At 40.3% G+C, this 23,763-nt stretch overlaps 1 protein-coding gene across 4 annotated transcripts in view; it reads left to right on the top strand.

The window, feature by feature from the left end:
• The window catches only part of pbx4 (pre-B-cell leukemia transcription factor 4), a 418,773-nt gene that overhangs the window by 144,746 nt on the left and 250,264 nt on the right, over nucleotides 1-23,763 (top strand). The window lies entirely within an intron of this gene.

Here is a 23,763-nt window from a genome sequence, read left to right on the forward strand (position 1 = left end):
TTTGGACACCGCATTCTGTTTTTGAAGAATGGAGTGAATGTGCTCAACGAAGTGGTCCCCCAATTTACGACAGGTCTCATTGGTGTTGAAGGGACTGCATTGGGAACACCGGACACAATAGCAGATTTGCAGGTGAAGTGTTGCCTCACCGTGGAGGTTTGTTTGGCGCTCTGAATAGAGGTGAATGTACAGATATAGTACTTAGGCTGCTTGTTAGGGATAAGTGCAACAATTTGTTGGGCCTTGTGAGCTGTTCACTCTTTCCAAAACTGACCCTTCAATAAAGACTGGTGTGTTCTCCCTACTTCCCCTTCCCGAAGTCAACATTCCTTGGTCTTATTGATTGTTGTTGTGACACCAGTCAACCAGTTAATATCTCTCACTCCTGTATGTCTTCCCATCACCAGAATCAGGTTTATTATCACTGGCATGTGATGTGAAACTTGTTAACTTAGCAGTAACAGTTCAATGCAATACATAATCTAGCAGAGAAAGAAAAAAAATAATCAATAAACAAGTAAATCAATTTTGTATATTGAATAGATTTTTAAAAAGTACAAAAACAGAAATACTGTATATTTAAAAAAAATGAGGTAGTGTCCGAAGATTCGATGTCCATTTAGGAATCAGATGGCAGAGGGGAAGAAGCTGTTCCTGAATTGCTGAGTGTGTGCCTTCAGGCTTTTGTACTTCCTACCTGATGGTAACAGTGAGAAAAGGGTATGCCCTGGGTACTGGGGGTCCTTAATAATGGTTGCTGCCTTTCTGAGACACTGCTCCCAAAAGATGTCCTGGGTTCTTTGTAGGCTAGTACAATATGGAGCCGACTAGATTTACAACCTTTTGCAGCTTCTTTCAGTCTCGTGCAACAGCCCCTCCATGCTAGATAGTGATACAGCTTATCAGAATGCTCTCCACAGTACAACTATCTGAGACACAGGTACAACATGGTAGAACCATTTGAGTTTTTACAACAGTGGTGTCATTGATAGATTTTTAGATGGCTTTTGACCTGTAGCCACACAGTCATGAGGGTAGGGAGAATGGAGTAGAGGGCTAAGTACACATCAAGGTATGCTGATCGTCGGCAAGGAGATGTTACACTGAAGGTGTGTGGGTTTGGATTTTCTTTAATCCTACTTGCCAGGGACACTTCATGGCTCCTTTTTACTCTCCGAATTCCCTGCTTGTATTCTCTCCTACTTTGTGTATATTCTTTAAGGGCCCAATTTGATTTTAGCTTCCTAAATCTTACATATGCTTCATTTTTTTTTCTTTTTAGCTAAATAAGCAACATCTCTCTTCATTTGAGGTTCCCTAACATTGCCATCCTTGTTGGTCTTCTTCACTGAAAGATGTTAGTCCTAAATTCTGATCAGCTGGCCTTTAAATGCTTCCCACATGTTGGATGAGGGTTTATATTGTAACGGCTGTTCCTAATGTACTCTCACAATTCCTACTTCATACCATTGTATCAGTGTAGTTTCAATATTGTATCAATTGCATTTCCCCAATATAGTAGCATCTTTTCTCTATGACATTCTCTCTGATAAGTATTCCTACTCCACCTCTTTTGTATCTCTCTTTATTGCATACCCAATTAATATTAAATTGATGGTACCTAAGTCATTAATGTGAAAAAGATCATTGACTCCATCAATTATCATTATACATGGTGAATTGGTAGTTTGGATACAGAATTTGCCTTCCTTCAGAAGGTATTGGTGGAAGGTAGTTGATGTCATGGCTAAGAAAGCTCACTAGTGTCTTTACTTTTTCAGGAGGCTAAAGAAATTTGCCTTGTCCCTGTTGACCCTTAACAAGTTAGTGGGGATCAGTGCTGGACCCTTTGTTTGTAACACTTGGTTGAAATTGTAGATGGATTGGTGAGTAAGTTTGTAGATGGCGTGGATTTGTGGATAATGATGACGGTTTTCAAAGGATACAGCAGGATATGGATTAGTTACAGATATGGGCAGAGAAATGGCAGTTGGAATTTAATCCAGCAAATGTGACTTTGCTGATCCACTTTAGAGATCCAATATTAGAGAAGATATTCCACCAATACCTTCTAAAGTAAGACAAATTCTGAATCCAAACCACCAATTCACTGTGTATAATGATGATTGATGGATTCAAAGATCTTTTTCACAGCAATGACCTAGGGACCATCAATTTAGTAATGACAGGACACCAAACATAGACCCTTGGAACTGGCCACAGAAGTAATAAGGTGGTAAAGAATGCATATGGCATGCTTACCTTCATGGTATAGGTAGCTGTATAAAACTTTGATTAGGCTGAATTTACAATGATGTGTGAAATTCTGGTCTCCCCATTACAGAAAGAATGTAAAAGGAAAACACGAGGAAATCTGCAGATGCTGGAAATTCAAGCAACACACACAAAATGCTGGTGGAACGCAGCAGGTCAGGCAGCATCTCTAGGGTGAAGCGCTGTCGACATTTCAGGCCAAGACCTGACGAAGACTATTCCCGGCAGCCTGACCTGCTGCGTTCCACCAGCATTTTGTGTGTGTTGACAGAAAGAATTTGGAGGCTTTGCAAATGTACAGAAGAGGTTTAGCAGGATGCTCCCAGGATTAGGTGGCATGAGCCAAGAGTAGTCGTGGATACAATAGTGCATTAAAGAGGCTTTCAGGAAGATGAATAAATATGTAGGGAATGGAGTAATTTGAATCTTATGCAGGCAAAAGAGGTTTAGTTTAGCATTGTGTTCAGCACAGACTGTGGACTGAAGGGCTTGGCCCTATGCTGTACTGTTCAATGTTCTCTACTCTGTAATTGTAAAGTCCTGTGAAAGATGATGGCCAAATTTATTAAGGTGTCAGGTCATGATTGCCAGTACTCTTTGTCGTGGCAGGAGATATTTCCATTCTCATCCTAATTATGGTTGAACAGTGGTTGCTATAACCTTCTAAGTAGTCTTGTCTTCATTAAAGGCTGCTTCCTTGCTGGAATTGCCACTTATTCCAAAATAACCATTTAACCTAATCCATCTTTGTAAAATCACTAGTGCCTGTGTTTCTGATCATCAGTACACTGGTGACTGTGCCATCCTCCTATACCTTGAGAATAACCTTCAGTCTGCATTAATTTTATTTTCAAACCTGTTAAGGCCTAGGTTGAGAGTTAATATCAAAAAGGCCATGGTGCTTTAATCAGCCGGTCTTATGTCTTGCACATGATTCACACAGATCTCAGCCAACGAACAAAATCTGGAGACAGTTGAGTATTTCTGTTATCCCTGTGGACACTTCTGTTGAAGTTCTTGTATCAACTATGAAAAACACAGGTTTCACTGTTTGAGTGCTTCCTCTGAGAAGCTATTCTGCATTTTCTTTGTGTATTATAGAAGACCACCAAGGTCTCAGCAATAAAGTATTTATCATCACTATTCCCACCTATGGATATGCAAATTGATTGATGTACTGGCAATGCCTCAAATCAGGAGTGAGGTCTCCAGTGATACCCCTGGAAGATGATATGCCTCAAGTGGGAAGGTCACCACACAAATGCCTGTATTCTCACTCACATCAATCTTACTTGCATTGAACCAATAATTCTCAAGAACTACTATCAGTTGACTATCTAATCTGTGCTGTTGCAAAATGTTCACGTCCACTAAAGAAGCCTTTTTCACCTCATTAACTGGAGAACCAATACTTGTTCAGAAAAAATACCATAAGGACATTTAGTGACCACCATCCCCACTAAAACCATACCTGAAGGAAATGTGTAGACATCAAAAGCTGGGAGGAGAAAGTGAGATATGGCCTGGTTCCAGGACAAACACAAATTTTTCGGAGCTGGATTGAGAACAAAGGGACCTCCAAGAAAAATGGCACATCTTTTCCAGAACGAATTGGACCCAAATTATCCTAAAACATGTAAATGAAAATGTGGTGAAGAGCATCTTGATGAAGTCATAGAGTCATATATTCATACAACTGGGAAACTGGTCTTTTGATCCAAATCTAAAAAGAAAGAACAGAAGGAATAGGTTGGGATTTCATGTTCATAAACTTTTTAAACTGAGCTGAGGTATTGATAATGATACTCATTGATAATGAGTGGGATCAGAGTGTGCAGAGAAAAAGCTAAATGGGTACAAATTATTGGTTAGGATACAATTTGAATACTTTTATCAAGATGTGTAACTTCAAGAAGGATAATGTGACAAGGAGAACATTACTAACGTGATCTTTGGTAAAGTGAAGAGGTAATAGCATTGGTAGCAGAATACATAATCCTTATTAGAAAGAAAAAATATTGGGAAGCAAGCAGCTGAAAAGGAATGGTTTAAGACCTTTTTTAAATTGACTGAGTAATTTCATATGCTGCAAAATGGATGTAGTTTTGAGTGACTGAAATGTTTAAGGGCAAAGTCGAATTCTATTCATATGCACAGGTCCAATGAAAAATTTATTTGTAGCAGGATCACGAGCACATGGCATAATATAGGCAGCATTCACAAGAGAAACAAACATAAATTAAATACAATTTTTAAAAGAAAACACAGAACAAAAAAAAAGATGCAGTCCATTTTGGTGCAAAGTAGTGTTTCCAAACTGTAGTGTTTCAGTGATTTGTCAGTTGGTTCAAGAACTGAATGGTTGAAGGGAAGTTGCTGTTCTTGAACCTGGTTGTGTGGGACACTTTAGACTTCCGTACCTCTAGCCAAAACCAACTGTGAGAAGATGGCATAGTCCAGAAGGTGGTAGTCTTTGATGTTGGATGTTGCCTTCTTGAGGCAAGCCTCCTGTAGATACTACCACTAGTGGGGAGGGATGTGCCTCTGATACATTGGGCAGATGCACTACATTGTTCAGCTTCTTGTGTTTCCATGGATTTGAGTTGCTGCACCAGACCATGATGCAACAAATAGTCAGGATATAGAAATACCTACAAACTTCATGTCACAGTGGTATAATTATATGAATTCCTTTTGCTAAAGTGATGCTCGACTTCTTTTGGTATACTTGTTAGAGTCTTTAAACCATTATATAAAAAAAATAGATCTGTGAATTAGACCTTAAAATGGCACTGATAAGTGGTGACTCTTTGCATTGCAGTTCCAATGGAAATCAACAAATTTTCCTAATCAGGCCCACTATAGCTGAAATCCACAGTGGCAGCCATGGGTATTTCAGTAAGCAAAATTGCTTAAAGATGCTTAAAAAACCTATTGATCTTCAAAGTTGACGGAACCTGGACGTCAGACCTGGGCCTCTGTTTCTGTCTCTACAACTGGATCCTTGACTTCCTCATTGGGAGACCACAGTCAGTGCAGATTGGACTGAGATTGCAGAGTGCAACATCTCCTCACTGACGATCAACACTGTCAAACCTCAAGGATGCATGCTTAGCCCAGTGCTCTACACCCATGACTATGTGGCTAAGCACAACTAAAACACCATCTATAAATTTGCCAGTGATGCAACTATCATTAACAGAGTTGCCAATGGTGACCATGAGGGATAAAGGGGTGAGAAAGATCAGCTGGTTGAGTGGGGTGTTGAAACAACAACCTTGTACTTAACGTCAATAAGAACAAGGAATTGATTGTGAACTTCATGAAGTCGAGGGAACACACACCTGTCCTCATTGAGGGATCAGCAGAGAAAAGCATGAGCAGTTTCATTTTTCTGGATGTCAACATCTCTGAAGATCTGTCTTGGGCCCGACAACTGGTATAATTACAAAGAATGCATTACAGTGGCTATATTTTATTTGGAGTTTGAGGAGACTTGTTATGACACCAATGTTCGCAAATTTCTACAGATACACTGTGAAGAACACTCCAACTGGTATGGAGGGTCCACTGCACAGGATTGAAAAAGGCTGCAGGAAGTTGCAATCTCAGCCATCTCCATTTCCATTAGCATCCCCAGCATCGAGGACATCTTCAAAAGGCAATGTCTCAAAAGGTGGCATCCGTCATTGAGTTTCCCCATCACCCAGGTCATGCTGTACTCTTACTCTGCAGTCAAGGAGGAAGGAGTCTGAAGAGACACACATCTTGAACCGATGAACACTACTTCACTTTTTTTTCTTTTTTGCCCTTTGCACTTAGTGCAAAGAGTGTGTGTGTGTGTGCGCGCGCGCGCGCATGTGTATATATATATATATGAAATTGTAATTTATAGCTTTTATGTATTGCAATGTACTGCTGCCGCTAAACAGTGATATTAAACTTGATTTCTGATTCTGAATTACAAATGACACTGTCGATTTCTTATTTGCTTGAAGAAGTTCACATCAATCAGTGTCAGATTTTATCTCCAGAAAAACTTCATGTTCGATGATAACATTTTCAAGGCAAGTCTGGTTTTAATGGCTGCAGTGGGTATAAGCAGTTGTGAACTGAATTCCAGCTTCATTTGACGGGTTTATAGGGGAAATTTGTGATGTGTTAAGTAGTTATCTAGTGAGTTTTAGGAAATTCACAGTCTATGGGATCTGTAATCAATCCACTTATAGTAACACTTGGCAAGTCAATAACCCATATAGCTTAATAGTATCAGTTTAACAGTGTTATGTAAAACAGCCATTTCATTTTCCAGCCTACTGTAAACAGTATATTATTGTGTATATAGGGTACTATGCAAAAGTCTTAGACACATATATATACTTAGGATGCCTAAGACTTTTGGATAGTACTGTATATTAGGTCTTTCCAGTTACCAAATTCCATTTAATACTACTGAACTAATCCAAAGCTAAGTACTCTTTTTTTCCCTGTTTCCCAACCACCTTCCTATTTTAATTGGTATACAGTATTGTGCAAAGGATTTTTGTAAATAGTGTAAGTATAGAGTAGATTTTTTAAGCTAGTTTAAGTAATATAAGGATGTAAGTACATTCCTCCCTATTAGCTCTGAGCTTGCATTGAGTAAATTAATGCTTGCAAAGAGGAAATCCCTTAAGGTTGTTACTTATTCTTTTGGTTGAGAGTCTTCTTGGGTTAAAGAGAAAACATTATTCCTGAATCTTAGGTTAATTCTATCTTTTACGTAAACATCAGGAATTCTGCAGATGCTCAATCCAAAGTAACACATGCATAATGTTGGAGGAACTCAGCAAGTCAGGCACCATCTATGGAAATGAATAAGCAGTTGATGTTTTGGGTCAAGACCCTTCTTCATGACCGGAAAGGAAGGGAGAAGATGACAGAATATTATCTATCTAAAGAATTCTGTCTTCTTTATCAGGTAGGACAGCAGACACTGTTGCAGAGAATGTCATACTAAAAGCATGGTGAAAATACATGGCTTTATTTCACTCCATTGGTGACTACGAATGGGTCTGAAAGCTCTGTCATCCATAACTCTGACCAACATTTTGTCATGGAATTGTTGGACAAATGTGATGAACTTCTCATACCAGGGGTCTTCATAGCAAAAGTGTCAATAGCTTTATTGTGATCCTCACCAGTGGTGAACAAGCTGCAGGTTTGTCCTTGTAACATGGATTTCTCTTGTTGCAAAGAACATGCCCACTGTTCTACTCCCTTCATGGAAACCACAATGCTTTCATGTGGTTAGTGACCTACCAATGTATATCCTCTGAAATTGCAAGCTACTAAGTTCTGGGAGATTAGCGAAACAACATAAGTACATCTCTTGTTAGTGACTTCTGTGAATGAATAAGGAAAAAAATATATTTCTGCATTTGGACATGATGTAGAAATGTAATTTTGGATAAACTGGCAATGTAGTTTTTTTTACATGGAGATTAGGTGCCAGGAATAGGCTGCCAAGGGCAGTGGTAGTAGTAGAAACGATAGAGGTGTTTAAGAGTAAGTTAGGCAGATGTAGGAAATAGGGGGTTTTAAAGAGTTTTAATTTAGTATCATGTTTAACACAGATGTTGTGGACCAGAGGGCCTTTTCTTATAATGTATAGTTTCATGTGTTTGGTACCACAGTATCACCTATTATGAAAATCTATAAGGAAAGAAAGCCATTTATTTTCAGTATTTCCCAGATTATCATTTAATGAACATACCTGCATCATAGTGATAGCGTAGTTTTCTACTTGTCCAAGTTTTGCTGTTAAATTTGGCTACGAACTACGGATTATAAATCGAAGCAAGCAACTGAGAGTGAAGGACTAAAGACATCTTGGAGAGAAGCTATTTTTTTTACTAATCGGGGAAAAGAGGCTCGACTGCTCAGGCGCGTGACGTAGCGTGCCAAAGGTTTAAAAAAAAAGACTGACACATACAGTGGCCATCATCATAGTGGTCATCGTTGGAGTGGACTGAGTCAGAGTGGGATGGCTTTGGCTCAACAGGCTTCGGCATGAACAGGCAGAGGTGAGGGTAGGTTCCGGTAAGTTTTGTTTTGTTTGTTTAGAGTAGAGAGAATGCCAGTCAGGATGTTGGTATGCTCCTCTTGCAGGCTGTGGGAAGTCAGGGAGACCTCCAGTGTCCCTGACAATGACACCTACAAGAAGTGCATCCTGCTGCAGCTCCTAACAAACTGCGTTAGGGAACCGGAGCAGGAGCTGGATGACCTCCGGATCATTCGGGAGAATGAGAAGTTTATAGATAGTAGTTTCAGGGAGGTAGTTACGCCAAAGGAGCAGCGCACAGGTAATTGGGTTACCGTCAGGCGAGGCAAGGGGAAAGGGCAGACAGAGCAAGGCTCCCCTGTGGCCATTCCCCTCAACAACAAGTATACCGATTTGGATACTGTTGGGGAGATGACTTACCTGGGACAAGCTGTGGCAGCTGGATCTCTGGCATTGCGTCTGGTTCTGCATTGCAGAAGTGGGGGTGGGGGATGAAGAGGAAAGCGGTAGTGATAGGGGACTCGATAGTTAGAGGTACAGACAGGAGGATCTGTGGTCGCAACAGAGACTCCTGGATGGTTGGTTGCCTCCTGGGTGTCAGAGTTAGGGATGTCTCTGATTGCGTGCACAGCATTCTGAAATGGGAGGGTGAACAGCCAGATGTCATGGTACACATTGGTACTAATGACGTAGGAAAAAGGAGTGAGGCGGTCCAGAAGACTGTAAAGAGCTTGGTAGGAAGTTAAAAAGCAGGACCTCGAGGGTGGTAATCTCAGGATTGCTACCTGTGCCACATGCCAGTGAGGGTTAGAATAGGATGCTCTGGAGGATGAACACGTGGCTGAGGAACTGGTGTAGGGGGCAGGGTTGTAGATTTTTGGATCATTGGGACCTCTTCTGAGGCAGATAGGACCTGTACAAGAGAGACGGGTTACACCTGAACTGCAGGGTGACCAATATCTTTGCAGGGAGGTTTGTTAGTGCTGTTGGGGGGGGGCATGGTTTAAATTAGATTTGCAGGGGGATGGGAACCAGAGTGCCAGAATAGATAGTGGAGTGGGGGTGAAAATAAATGATGTTAAAGGTTCATGCAAAGTCACTAATAGAAGGATTGTGTGTGGTGGCAATAAACTTCTGAGGTGTGTCTATTTCAATGTGAGGAGTATTGTGGGGAAGGCTGACGTGCTGAGGGTGTGGATTGACACATGGAATCATGACATTGTAGCCATTAGTGAAACTTGGCTGCAGGAGGGGCAGGACTGGCAGCTTAATGTTCCCAAGGTTCCAATGTTTCAGACGTGATAGAGGCAGAGGGATGAAGGGTGGGGAGGGTGGCATTGCTAATCGGAAAATGTTACAGCAGTGCTCAGGCAGGACAGATTAGTGGGCTTGTCTACTGAGGCCATATGGGTGGAGCTGAGAAACAGGAAAGGTATGACCACATTAATGGGGTTGTGTTATAGATGACCCAATAGTCAGTGAGAATTGGAGGAGCAAATCTGCAGAAAGATAGCAGACAACTGCAGGAAACAAAGTTGTGATAGTAGGGGATTTTAATTTTCCACGTATTGATTGGAACTCCCATACTGTTAAAGGTCTAGAGTTTGTAAAATGTGTTCAGGAAAGTTTTCTAAATCAATATATAGAGGTATCGACTAGAGAAGATGCAATATTAGATCTCACTATTAGGAAACGAGTTAGGACAAGTGACGGAAGTATGTGTAGGGGAACACTTTGGTTCCAGTGATCGTAACACCATTAGTTTCAACTTGATCATGGATAAAGATAGATCTGGTCCTCAGGTTGAGGTTGTAAACTGGAAAAAGGCCAAATTTGAAGAAATGAGAAAGGATCTAAAAAGCGTGGATTGGGACAGGTTGTTCTCTGGCAAGGATGTTGTTGGTAAGTGGGAGGCCTTCAAAGGAGAAAGTTTGAGAGTGCAGAGTTTGTGCATTTGTGGCAGGATGAAAGGCAAGGTGAATAAGAATAAGGAACCTTGGTTCTCTAGGGATATTGGAACTCTGATAAAGGAGAAGAGAGATATGTATGACATGTATAGGAAACAGGGAGCAAATAAGGTGCTTGAGGAGTATAAAACGTGCAAAAAAAACTTAAGAAAGAAATCAGGAGGGCTAAAAGAAGACATGAAGTAGCTTTGGCAGTCAAGGTGAAGGATAATCCAAAGAGCTTCTACAGGTATATTAAGAGCAAAAGGATAGTAAGGGATAAAATTGGTCCTCTTGAAGATCAGAGTGGTTGGCTATGTATGGAACCAAAAGAAATGGGGGAGATCTTAAATTGTTTTTTGCATCTGTATTTACTGAGGAAACTGGCAGGGAGTCAATGGAAATGAGGCAAACAAGTAGTGAGGTCATGAAACCTATACTGATTGAAGAGGAGGAGGTGCTTGCTATCTTGAGGCAAATGGGAGTAGATAAATCCCCAGGACCTGAGAGGGTATTCCCTCGGACCTTGAAGGAAACTAGTGTTGAAATTGCAGGGGCCCTGGCAGATATATTTAAAATGTTGGCATTTACGGGTGAGGTGCCGGAGGATTGGAGGATAGCTCATGTTGTTTCATTGTTTAAAAAAGGCTCTAAAAGTAATCTGGGAAATTATAGGCCGGTAAGTTTGACGTCTGTAGTAGGTAAATTATTGGAAGGAATAGTAAGAGATAGGATCTATGAGCATTTGGATGGACAGGGACTTATTAGGGAGACTAAACATGGCTTTGTGCGTGGTAGGTCATGTTTGACAAATCTGTTGGAGTTTTTCGAGGAGGTTACCAGGAAAATGGATGAAGGGAAGGCAGTGGATGTTGTCTACATGGACTTCAGTAAGGCCTTTGACAAGGTCCCGCATGAGACGTTACTTAGGAAGATTCAGTTGCTAGTTATACATGGTGAGGTAGTAAATTGGATTAGACATTGGTTCAATGGGAGAAGTCAGAGAATGGTAGTGGAAGATTGCTTCTCTGAGTGGAGGCCTGTGGTGGTGTGCCACAGGGTATCAATGCTGGGTCCATTGTTATTTGTCATCTATATCAATGATCTGGATGATAATGTGGTAAATTGGATCAGCAAATCTGATGATGATACAAAGATTTGAGGTGTAGTGGACAGTGAGGTGGGTTTTCAAAGCTTGCGGAGGGATTTGGACCAGCTGGAAAAATGGGCTGAAAAATGGCAGATAGAGTTTAATACAGACAAGTGTGAGGTATTGCACTTTGGAAGGAAAAACCAAAGTAGAACATACAAGGTAAATGTAGGGCTCTGAGGAGTGCAGTAGAACAGAAGGATCTGGGAATACAGATACAAAATTCCCTAAAAGTGGCGTCACAGGTAGATAGGGTAGTAAAGAGAGCTTTGGGTACAATGGCCTTTATAAATCAAAGTACTGAGTATAAGAGTTGGAATGTTATGGTGAGGTTGTATAAGGCATTGGTGAGGCCGAATTTGGAGTATTGTGTGTAGTTTTTGTCACCAAATTATAGGAAGGATATTAATAAGGTTGAACGAGTACAGAGAAGGTTTACAAGGATGTTGCTGGGACTTGAGAAACCGTTACAGAGAAAGGTTACATAGGTTAGGATTTTATTCCCTGGAGCGTAGAAGAATGAGGGGAGATTTGATAGAGGTATATAAAATTATGATGGGGTATAGATAGAGTGAATGCAAGCAGGCTTTTTCCACTGAGGCTAGCAGAGGAAAAAACATGGGTTAAGGGTGAAGTGGGAAAGTTTAAAGGGAAGATTAGGGGAGGCTTCTTCACACAGAGAATGATGGGAATGTGGAATGTGCTGCCAGATGAAGTGGTAAATGCGGGCTCACTTTTAACATTTAAGAAAAACTTGGATAGGTACATGGATGAGAGGTGTATGGAGGGATATGGTCCAGGTGCAGGTGAGTGGGACTAGGCAGAAAAATGGTTCAGCACAGCCAAGGAGGGCCAAAAGGCCTATTTCTGTGCTGTAATGTTCTATGGTTCAATAAGGTTCTGCTGCATCAGTTGCATATTGATATTGTCTCCTGAATGATCCATAACGTTGCCTCAGTAAAGGTGCATTCAGAGTGTTACATATAGAGACATATTTTAGCATCAGCAAATGTTCCAAAGAAAATTTGAACTAGATGGACAATTAATCTGTCAACATGTTTGCTCCTTTAGTGAGTTAAAATATCCGAAGTTTTTTCACACTGAAGAGACTTCACACCAATCTGAGACTCTAAATTGCTGCTGGGTTCACTGAATTAATCAATTAGGATAGGTTTGCCTTGTTATTTCTCCAAAGGCTGGGAATAAGTAGTTCTGATTCACATCTGGAATGGTGATTGATAAAGAGGAGATAGCACACAATTGGTCAATGTCTGTAAGAATGGATGGGGGTTTGAGTTCACCTATTCTATTTTCTGTAGCACTTGTGATTTGTTGTAGAGGTTGCAAGTTATAGACTCTGGTTATTCAACTGACAGGTGTTCTTAAGTACAGTTGGAGGGTTAGATGAAGAATGTATCATGTAGGGCTACATATAGGTTATATGAAAAAGGAAAGTTAATATTCATTGGGTGGAAGGGTGGAGATATGCCTCTACCAAAGGAGGTGTTATGCACTGCTTTCCTCTGTTAGCCTGCAGGTCACCCTTGGACAAGGTGTAGCAACACCCTCCACCCCCCAATCAGGGTCAAGTAAAGCCATGATCATATGAGCAGCTGGCGCATATCACAAGTCCTGGTCATGTGACTCACTGACAGTAGGTAGACAATCTCTGAAGAGTATTGCTAATGGCTAGGGTCATTCGTCTTGTAAAGATGCTGCCCAGAAGAAGGCAGTTACAAACTACTAATGTAGAAAAATTTTTCAAGAGCAATCATGGTCATGAGATCATGATCACCCACATTGTACGGCACGACACATAATAATGATGGTGATAAATATTCATACTGATCATATGCTACTCTGAATTATTTGCTACACAAAGGGTCAGGAAAAATCCAATTATTTGTCAATGGATTTCCAAAATATTTCTGAGCTCTCAATCTCTTCTTTCCTCCAAAGGTATTATGTATATGCAAGTGCATATACACTTTTCATTGATTAACTAGTAACTTTTGTGATCCCTTTAACTTAAGTGGTCATTGAAAGGATGCAACAATATATCATAAATGAATCTTAATTTGTGATTTAATTTGATTATGGTAGCATCAATAATAATACTGTATAAGGAAACCCAACATGATTTAATGAACAGTCTCCGGGAAACGATGGGTCAGGGAAATTGCATTTCTGTTTATTCAGTATTTCAGCCTATTGCAATAATATGAAAAAGCAATTTAATTAAATGAGCATTAGCTTAATATGACCCATGAAACAGACATACATTTCTTGTTTAACCCCCTTAATCATCATTTAGAAAAAATTATTTTATACAATATCAATGAACTCTTTTAAGATAAATATAAACAAAATGTATAAAAAGCAAAATAAAACATTTCAACATCTATATGCCTGTGATCTAAAATTTTAAAAATATAAAGATCCTGGAAATACTCAGCAGATCGAATGGGAAGAAAAACTGTGTTAATTAGTTTGTGATGAAATGTCACCTAACTTAAAAGTAAACATTCTGTGCTTGCATGCTTCATGACCTAATGAGTATTTCTAACATTTTCTATTTTTATTTCAAATTGTACAGTTGTGTTTGCACTTTTAATTATGTGATACAAAGTACTATTTTGTAACAATCTTTGTTTAAAAGTGAAGAAATAGGATAGATACTTGAAAATGAGAGCATTAAATAGAGCATTTAAGGAGAGGATACTTGGACAATGTGGCTAGTGTAAAATCACTTTTGCATTTTTTTTTAGAAACGTAGAAGCGTAGAATACCTACTGCACAATATAGGCCCTTTGGCCCACAATTCTGTGCCAATCTTGTACTCACTTAGAAATTACCCAAGGTTACCCACAGCCCTCAATTTTTCTAAGCTCCATATACCTGTACAGGAGTCTCTTAAAAGACCTTATTGTTTCTTCCTCCACCATTGTTACCAGCAGCCCATTCCATGCACTCACCACTGCGTAAAAAAAAACAACTTACCCCTGCCTTCTCCTCTATACCTACTTCCAAGCACCTTAAAACTGTGCCCTCTTGTGTAAGCTATTTCAGCCCTGGGGAAAAAGCCTCTGACTAGCCACCCGATCAGTGCCTCTCATCTTTTTATACACCTCTACCAGGTCACCTCTTGTCCTTTGCAACTCCAAGGAAAAAAGGCCGAGTTCACTCAACCTAATCTCCTAAGGCATGCTCCCCTATCCAAGCAACGTAAATGAACTCTGTACCCTTTCTATGGTTTCCATATTCTTCCTGTAGTGAGGTGACCAGAACTGAGCACAGTACTCCAAGTGGGGTCTGACCAAGCTCTTGTATAGCTGTAACATTACCTCACAGCTCTTAAGCTCAGTCCCATAGTTGATGGAGGCCAGTGCACCGTATGCATTCTTAACCACAGAGTCAACCTGCGCAGCTGCTTTGAGCGTCCTATGGACTCAGACCCCAAATATCCCTCTGATCCTCCACACTGCTAAGAGTCTTACCATTAATACTATATTCTGCCATCATATTTGACCTACCAAAATGAACCACCTCACACTTATCTGGATTGAACTCCATCTGCCACTTCTCAGCTCAGTTTTACATTCTATCAATGTCCTGCTGTAACCTCTAACAGCCCTCCACACTATCCACAAGAGCCCTTTCCTTTGTGTCATCAGCAAATTTACTAACCCATCCCTCCACTTCCTCATCCAGGTCATTTATAAAAATCATCAAGAGTAGGGGTCCCAGAGCAGATCCCTAGGTCACACCACTGGTCACCAACCTCCATGCAGAATATAACCTGTTAGCAACCACTCTTTGCCTTCTGTGAGCAAGTCAGTTCTGGATCCACAAAGCAATGTTCCCTTGGATCCCATGCCTCCTTACTTCCTTAATAAACCTTGCATGGGGTGCCTTGTCAAATGCCTTGCTGAAATCCATATACACTACATCTACTGCTCTACTTTCATCACTGTGTTTAGTGACATCCTCAAAACATTCAATCAGGCTCGTAAGGCACGGTTTGCCTTTGAGAAAGCCATGCTAAGTATTCCTAATGATATTATGGCTCTCCAAATGTTCAATAATCTTGCCTCTCAGGATCTTCTCTATCAACTTACTAACCACTGAAGTAAGACTCACTGGTCTATATTTTGCTGGGCTATCTCTACTCCCTTTCTTGAATAAGGGAACAACATCTGCAACCCTTCAATCCTCCGGAACCTCTCCTGTCTTCATTGATGATGCAGAGATCATCAGCAGAGGCTCAGCAATCTCCTCCCTCACCTCCCATAGTAGCCTGGGGTACATCTCATCTGGTCCTGGTGACTTATCCAACTTGATGTTTTCCTAAGCTATCAAAGGCCTGGATAGGATAGATAGTTAGAATCATTTTTGAGGGCAGGAATTTAGAAGTAGAGGTCAGAGATTTAAGGGAGAAATTCAAAGGAGATCTGAGGAGAAATTTTTTTACTCAGAAGGCAGTCGTTATCTGGAATGGTCTCCAAAGGTAGTGGTAGAAATAGATATAATTAAAACATTTGAAAGTGAACTATATCAGATGAATTATGAGAATGTGGTTCAAAGTTCAAAGGACTTCTGTTATCAAAGTATATATACTTTACACATCCTTGAGATTAGTCTCCTTAAGGAAAACAAAGAAACCCTAATGAATTCGTAAAGAAAAGAAGACTGTGAAACACCCAATGTGCAGAGAAAAGAAAACAAATTGTGCAAATAATAAAAGTAAGCAAATAGCATTCAGAACTGAAGTTTACGGAAGTGAGTCTGTCCACAGGTACAAAGCCAGGTATCACCGTGGGTGATTCAAGAGCAGGTCACAGCCTCAGCTCAGCACAGAGCTGAGTAAACGTTGTGGGCAGTGAGCTGAACTGGCCTGTCCCTCACCTCTGGCCCTGAGACTTTGACCTTGTCAATCTGGCCTGGCACTTAAATCATTCACACATAGGGTCAATTCTCACTTCAATTTGGCCTGGCACTTAAATTGATCAAACCTCAGCTCTTTCCTCACTCTCAAGCTGGGGACTGGGCTTCACCTTGACTCTGCCTCGCCTCGGTTTTGGCCCATCGAATCGCCTCCAAGGCTGCTCCAGCAATAGCTGCACATTGGCTTGTTCTCTGCTCACCCACCTGGACCCCGCTGCCTTATTTCAGTCTGTACAAGTCGCATTGTGACCATCCTGCACCTTTGAGACTTCATTTCACACTGCAAAAATGCCAGGTTGTACAGGAGGTTCAAAAGCTCAACTCTGAAGCAGAAGTTACAGACTCTTGTTTGCAGTGATTGTATACTGGAAAAAGTGGGCATGCAACTGATTAATTGTGCAGTGAATTATTGGGCCTCCTATGTGTGGGAGGTGCACTCTTTCGGTGCAAGCATTCGAGTGTGCATGTTTTCATCTCAGTAGGCCCAGTTTGTCGCTCGCACACTTGAAGATGCCCAGTGTGTATCATTACCTACCCAACTGAGTAAAACACTTAGTTATACTACATTGTCATTCTTGCCCCACACATATGTAACAGAAAAGCATTTGGTCAAATAATTAGATAGGAATGATGTAGAGGGATGCAGGCCTAATTCAGTAAGTGAGCTGAGTTTAGGTTGGCATTAAAATAGGCATGGATGAGGTAAACTGAAAGGGCCCATTTCTGTGCTGAACAAATCTGATTTCTAAATTAAAACAATCTGATCCAATGTACCCTCTTGTTTCACATCAATACTATTGTGCCTTGCCAGATACCATGTTAGTAATATTGGAAGTATCAAATTAGGGCAAGGCTGCTTCTGCCAATGACTGGAAAAGTCTCCATAGTAATGAGTTTTTATATTTTGCATTCACTCTAGCCTGAAGCTCCAGATAGTTGTAACATCTCATGTTTTATACCCACTATTGCATAAGGGTGATTGTTGGAAGAAGACTTGCTGATCTAATTACATTTCTTTCTCTCGGGCCACACTAACCCAGAGTTTCATGAGAATATCAGGTTTCCATATTGCTCATGCTGCCATTGACTGCCCACACATCACATTGCAGTAAACAGTGACTTGAGAAGCAGTGATCTAATCTATCAATTTCCAGATGGTGTGTGACCATAAACAAAGCTTAATGTAAGCCAGTACCAAACGTCCTGGCAACAGTGAAGTTACCATCCATTGTGCAGCAATTTCACTGCTATCACAATTATTTGACAGAAGTGTTCTTGAGTATTATGGGTTCCTATCAGAGCCTTGATTCCATGCATATGCCAAAAGCTGTGCTGCTATATGAAGTGGAATGGTGATTCTTCTGCCTGACCGTTACACAGGACATTTGCAAAGTGGGTGTCAGGACTTGTATTACTTGTGGTATGATGTACTCTTGTTCCATTTCAAGAGTCAACCTTGGTCCCCAAATTTGTGGTAAGCAGCTACAAACGATTAAGTGTGGGAATGAGTGGTGAAGTTGGGGTGCAAGGGTCTTGAACCAAAGGGGATAACGTCATCAACTTCACTTGCCCCATTATTGAAATGTTCCCAATGGACTCACTTTCAAGGATTCTTCTTCTCATATTCTTGATATTTATTGCTTATTTAGTTGTTATTATTATTTCTTTATTTTTGTACTTGCACTGTTTTATGCATTCTGTTTGAATGGCCAGTTTGTTGTAGTCCTTCATTAATTCTGTTATGGTTATTTTTCTACAAATTTATTGAGCATTCCAGCAAGAAAACGAATCTCAGTTCTATGTATGGTGACAATTTTTTTTTTGTAATAAATTTACCTTTGAGATGGTGTTAGTGTAGTGGACATATTAGGTAATGGGATAAGTGTGACATGAGTAACAGATACTGACCAAAATGTTCATTAGCAACTTGTAAACAGGCCCTATTCCTCATTCCGAAACATTCTGGCTGGTCCTGGCTGTTGCTATTAATGGTCAGAACTAAATCTTGTTTGACTACAGTGTAAAAGCAAAGCTTTCACATAGCAAACATTCATAACAATATTTGCATATTAGCTCATGATGCAAGCACTGATTAAACACGGCAACACACACAAAATGCTGGGGGAACTCAGCAGGCCAGGTAGCATCTATGGGAAAAAGTGCAGTCGACATTTCAAGCCGAAATCCTTCTGCTGGACTGGAGAAAAAAGGTGGGGGGAGGGGAGAGAGAAATGCCAGGTGATAGGTGAAACTTGGAGGGGGAGCGATGAAGCAAAGAGCTAGGAAATTGATCGGTGAAAGACACAGAAGGCCATGGAAGAAAGAAAAAAGGGGGAGCACTAGAGGGAGGCGATTGGCAGGCAAGGAGATAACATGAGAGAAGGACAAGGGGATAGGAAATGGTAGGGGAGGGATGCATTATTAGAAGTTTGAGAAATTGGTGTTCATGCCATCAGGTTGGAGGCTACCCAAATGGAATATAGGGTGGTGTTCCTCCATCCTCAGTGTGGCCTTATCCTGACAGTGGAGGAGGCCATGGATGGACATATGGGAATGGAAGTGGAATTAAAATGGTTGGCCAGTGGGAGATCTCGCTTGTTCTGGTGGACGGAGTGTAGATGCTCGGTGAGGTGGTCTCCCAATCTACATCGGGTCTCACCAATTATGGCTTGCAGTATCTGCAGATTGTAATCAGATATGTTGTTTATTAGATGATTGAGGTACAAGTTTTAGGCATGATAATGTCATTGCTTTCTCAAGTTATGGCACTATCCTACTGGCTTTAAAGGAAATGACCTCTCCAGGTGATGCTTTTATCCAATCTCCCAGTGCATTTGGGTGACTTGTGAACGGTGAAATCTTGAACTTTAGGTACAATCCTGATAGAATGAGTTTGTTGTTAAATGAGATTGGTTGTGGTGTATTGCACAGTTTCGAACGCAGTGGTGCTGTTGGTGGCAAGACAAAAGGAACCTTTTGCCACGTCACCTCCCTTTTGTGGTACAACCTTGCATCAACTGCCACAGCCTTCATGAGTGTTTTGATAGTTTCTGTTCAGTGAATCCTGAATTAGAATCAAATTCATTATCACTAACATTTGTCATGAAATTGGTTGTTATGTTGCAGCAGTGCAGTCAGTCCAAAGGATAAAAATTCTATAAGTAGGGAAAAATAAATAAACAAACAAGTAAATAGCACAAAAGAAGAATAGCAAAGTACCATTCATGTACATTTCAGAAATCTGATAGCAGAGAAGAAGAAGCTGTTCCTAAAACATTGAGAATGGCTCTTCAGGCTCCTCTACCTACTTCCTGATGGTAGTAATGAGAAGAGAGCATGTCTTGAATGGTTAGAATTCTTAACGATGAATGCTGTCTTTTCAAGGTATTGCTATTTAACAATGTCGTGATTGTGGGGAGAGTTGTGCCTGTGATGGAGCCTCTTTCAATCCTGTGCATTGGAGCTTCCATACGAGGCTATGATGCAACCAGTTAGATTGCTCCCTGCCATACATCTATAGAAATTTGCTACCTTTGAAACTTCCCATCACCATGATGGCAGTCCAATATATGCAGTGCATGGACCCTACTTTAAACATATAATGGCATTCAGTTCTCAAAATGCTTTCTGTTGTAGAATGTCTGTTATTGCTGCTATTGTTATATTGCATCCCCCTCAGAGATTTATGTACAGTCGAAGTTTTGAAGGACTGATTAATATATTGGTAGTTATTCATGATTATGGGTTCATGTTAAGGAATGCAGCCAGTGAACAATGATCCATCCTGGACTCAGCAATAATGCTAATATGTAAGCACGCAGTTGACATGCTGCCTAAACTGTTCTTAACAATAGTAAGTTAGTAGTTGTACATTATGAATCCAACTTCTATTTTCAAATCTGTTCCATTCAGCTTTTATTTTCTAAGGGTTCTGGTGCATATTAATTGTTCCTTTACTGAATAAAGTTTATATTTATACTGACAGATGGAGTTATTTTTATAATGACATATAAAGTGGACTATGTTTTCTTAATGAATCTAGATTAGCTATCGTCTTCACCTCTTATAGCTAGCACTAGCCTTTAGTTGGGTTCCCAACCTGGGTCCATGGTTAAGCATGGCATTGGTCCGTGGTATAAAAAATGGTTGGGAACACCTGCATGACTCAGCATATGCTGAGTGCTTTCAATTGGCAATTTCTGTTAAGACAATAAGCTTTCACATTTAATAATTTTATAGTAGTTAAATCTGCATGGTACCATGTTGATTTTTGTTGTATGGGCTAATCAGGAACCAGTAGAATAGTTCATTTAATCCTTCCTGTCAAAGCAGTTATGCAATTTTTCATAACAATATTATTGATTGCAATTTTAAGATTATAAATAGCATTCTCCAGAAGATTATAGTTCATTAGAAAGTAGATGAATTGCCTGACAAACTAAAACTTCACCTACAATTATGAGCTAAGAGTGCAGTGAAAAGTATTCATAAATATGCTTTTTAAAATCATTCCTAGGAAAATTAGTGATGGTTGTTTATACCAAGGGTAGTGTTTCTATACAAGTCTGTCTTTTGCAGTGAAAACTGTGTGATTTACTAATTATGTACTATTAATTGATATACTGCCTGACTGAGAACACACAAATTTGGGGTGAGCTGCAGAATTGCAAGTGTGCAGAGATGGTATAGGATGATTGAGTACCATATCTCCTTAGTTTTGATCTTGCATTCCACACAAGCTTTGATTCAGTCTAGCTCTTGAATAGATAGGTTCCATGTGCTGCATTGTTGCTTTGTTTACCTGACATCTTTCAGAATGTCTCTTCATAAAATCTGATGTGTTCTGGACAAAGTAGAGAGAAAACGAGTTTGAACAAATTGCATATCATTCTCATTTTGGCATCACTGGGCGCACACAGCTCATTAAAAGACTGCAGATCTTTAATTAATGATATGTAAATATCCTCAAATGGATTGGATTTGCATATCGAGAGAGATTTGAACGCTTTAGGATGTAATATATTCTAATTAAGGTTTAATTAAAAATGATGGGAATTTCATTTGGCCTTGCAGAATTATTTTAAATTTTGATGAACATCAAGTGAAGAATGTAGTGCGAATATATAACCCTCTGTTTTACTGCAGCTTTGATTTTACAATGTGCCTGCCCTTGCGCAATATTTGTAAAAGTGTAATTAAAAATGAAGAATGGAGGAAGCAAGGCGTTAGTACTTGATTGGGTTATCTGTTGTCTTCTTAGTCATGCTTGAAATTTTTTAATAGTTTTTAGCCGATGTATGATAGCCATGCAGCAATTACGTTAATGGGATACTATTAGCCTTGAGCTGCTCGGCAGATAACAGCTGAGATCAGAGAATTAATATTTCTGACTTTGACTCATAGATTTCTTCATCTTGGTGGACCTTTAAGCAAAATTTCCATTCTCGGAGATGGAAGATCATTCTACTCAGATATTTTCCATCTTCATACATAATGGGAACATTTTCAGATGGAAAATGTGTACTTGAGTTACTATTTTGAAACAGCAGTAATTGACTGCTTTACATAAAGCTTCAGAATCTACATGTAGGATCATTGTACATTCTTTGTTTTCTCGTGTACTTACAAATTCTATACATTATAATTATCCCATAGCTGATGAGAATGCTAAACGTAGGTTGCTAGCCAATTTTGCTTTCAACATGTTTACAAAAATTACTATCATATACCGCAAAATGTGAATTAGCATGTGCTTTGATGAAAGTAATTATAGATTCAGATTCAGTTTCATTTATTTATTACGTACATCAAAACATTCACTGAAATACACGGCATATAAAGATGTGCTGGAGGCAGCCTGCAAGTGTCATCATACATTCTGGGGCCAACATAATATGCTCACAATGAAAGCCACTGTTATCCAATCCTATCTCACTTGGAAAAATGAAAAAGTGGTCAGTTTGTTTTGAGATTTTTAGTATTTCTATGAAAGAAATACAACTTCTCAGAATAAATTTTTATTTTAGAAAGCAATTCTATCAATTCTGCAAATACAAGTAAATCTGCAGATGCTGGAAATTCAAGCAACACACACAAAATGCTATAGGAAGAAGCACTGTGACATTTTGGGCCGAGACCCTTCATCAGGACTAAATGAAAGAAAAGATAGTAAGAGATTTGAAAGTAGGGGCGGGAGGGGGAAATCCGAAATGATAGACAGGAGGGGGTGGAGTGAAGCTAAGAGCTGGAAAGGTGATTGGCAAAAGGGATACCGAGCTGGAGAAGGGAAAGGATTATGGGATGGGAGGCCTAGGGAGAAAGAAAGGGGGAGGGGAGCACCTGAGGGAGATGGAGAACAGGCGAAGAGTGGTGGGCAGAAAGAGAGGAAAAAAAGGGGGGAGGAGGGGCATTAATGGAAGTTAGAGAAATCAATGTTCATGCCATCAGGTTGGAGGCTACCCAGACAGAATATAAGGTGTTGTTCCTCCAACCTGAGTGTGGCTTCATCTTGACAGTAGAAAACACTCAGGTTGGAGGAACACTCAACATTCCGTTAATGCCCCTCCTCCCCTTCTCATCCCATCCTTCATTTATTTATTCCCCTCCTCCTTTTTCTTCTCTCTCTGCCCATCACTCTTTGCCTGTTCTCCATCTCCCTCTGGTGCTCCCCTCCCCCTTTCTTTCTCCCCAGGCCTCCCATCCCATGATCCTTTCCCTTTTCCAGCTGTGTACAGGCAGTCCCCGGGTTACGTATGAGTTCCGTTCCTGAGCCCGTCTCTAAGTCAGATTTGTATGTAAGTCAGAACAAGTATATCCAGTATTATTTAGCGTCAGTTAGTCAAACGTTTGTCTTAGTATATAGTATATATTTTACCTTTCTATGCATATAAAACACTTAAGAAACATATGTATTCCAATAATTAAACCGCTGTGTTGCTTAGTAATAATCGTAGCTTTCTTCGGGGCAGGACCTTTCACATGCTCCATTATCCTAATTTTATCCGTTATCCTTTAAAATTGTTCCGATCGTTGACCGACTGTAGCCTGACGCTTTTCCAATGACTGATGGTGTTTCACCTCTTTCCAAATGCTTTATTATTTCCACTTTATTTTCAATTGCGATCGCTTCCCGTCAATGGAACAGAAGCACTGCAGGTGGCAGGTCCCAAGCTTCGCCGGCTCCCGAGGTCCACTGGGTCCTAAGGACCACCGCATTGAATTCCCCGGGTCTGCACTGAGAATGGGACAAGTGGGGGCTGTGCTGGGTTTGGGTATTTGATCCTCCACAATATTCCGCATGGGAAGTAAAACTGGAGGTGGCAGTGTTTTTTTTTAAATGAGGTCAAGTTGCGAGCTCGACATCAACCCGGCATGGATGGTACGGGAGTCACTAGATCGACTTCAAC

Source organism: Hypanus sabinus, chromosome 16 (assembly GCF_030144855.1).
Source record: "Hypanus sabinus isolate sHypSab1 chromosome 16, sHypSab1.hap1, whole genome shotgun sequence".
Taxonomy (NCBI): Eukaryota; Metazoa; Chordata; class Chondrichthyes; order Myliobatiformes; family Dasyatidae; genus Hypanus; species Hypanus sabinus.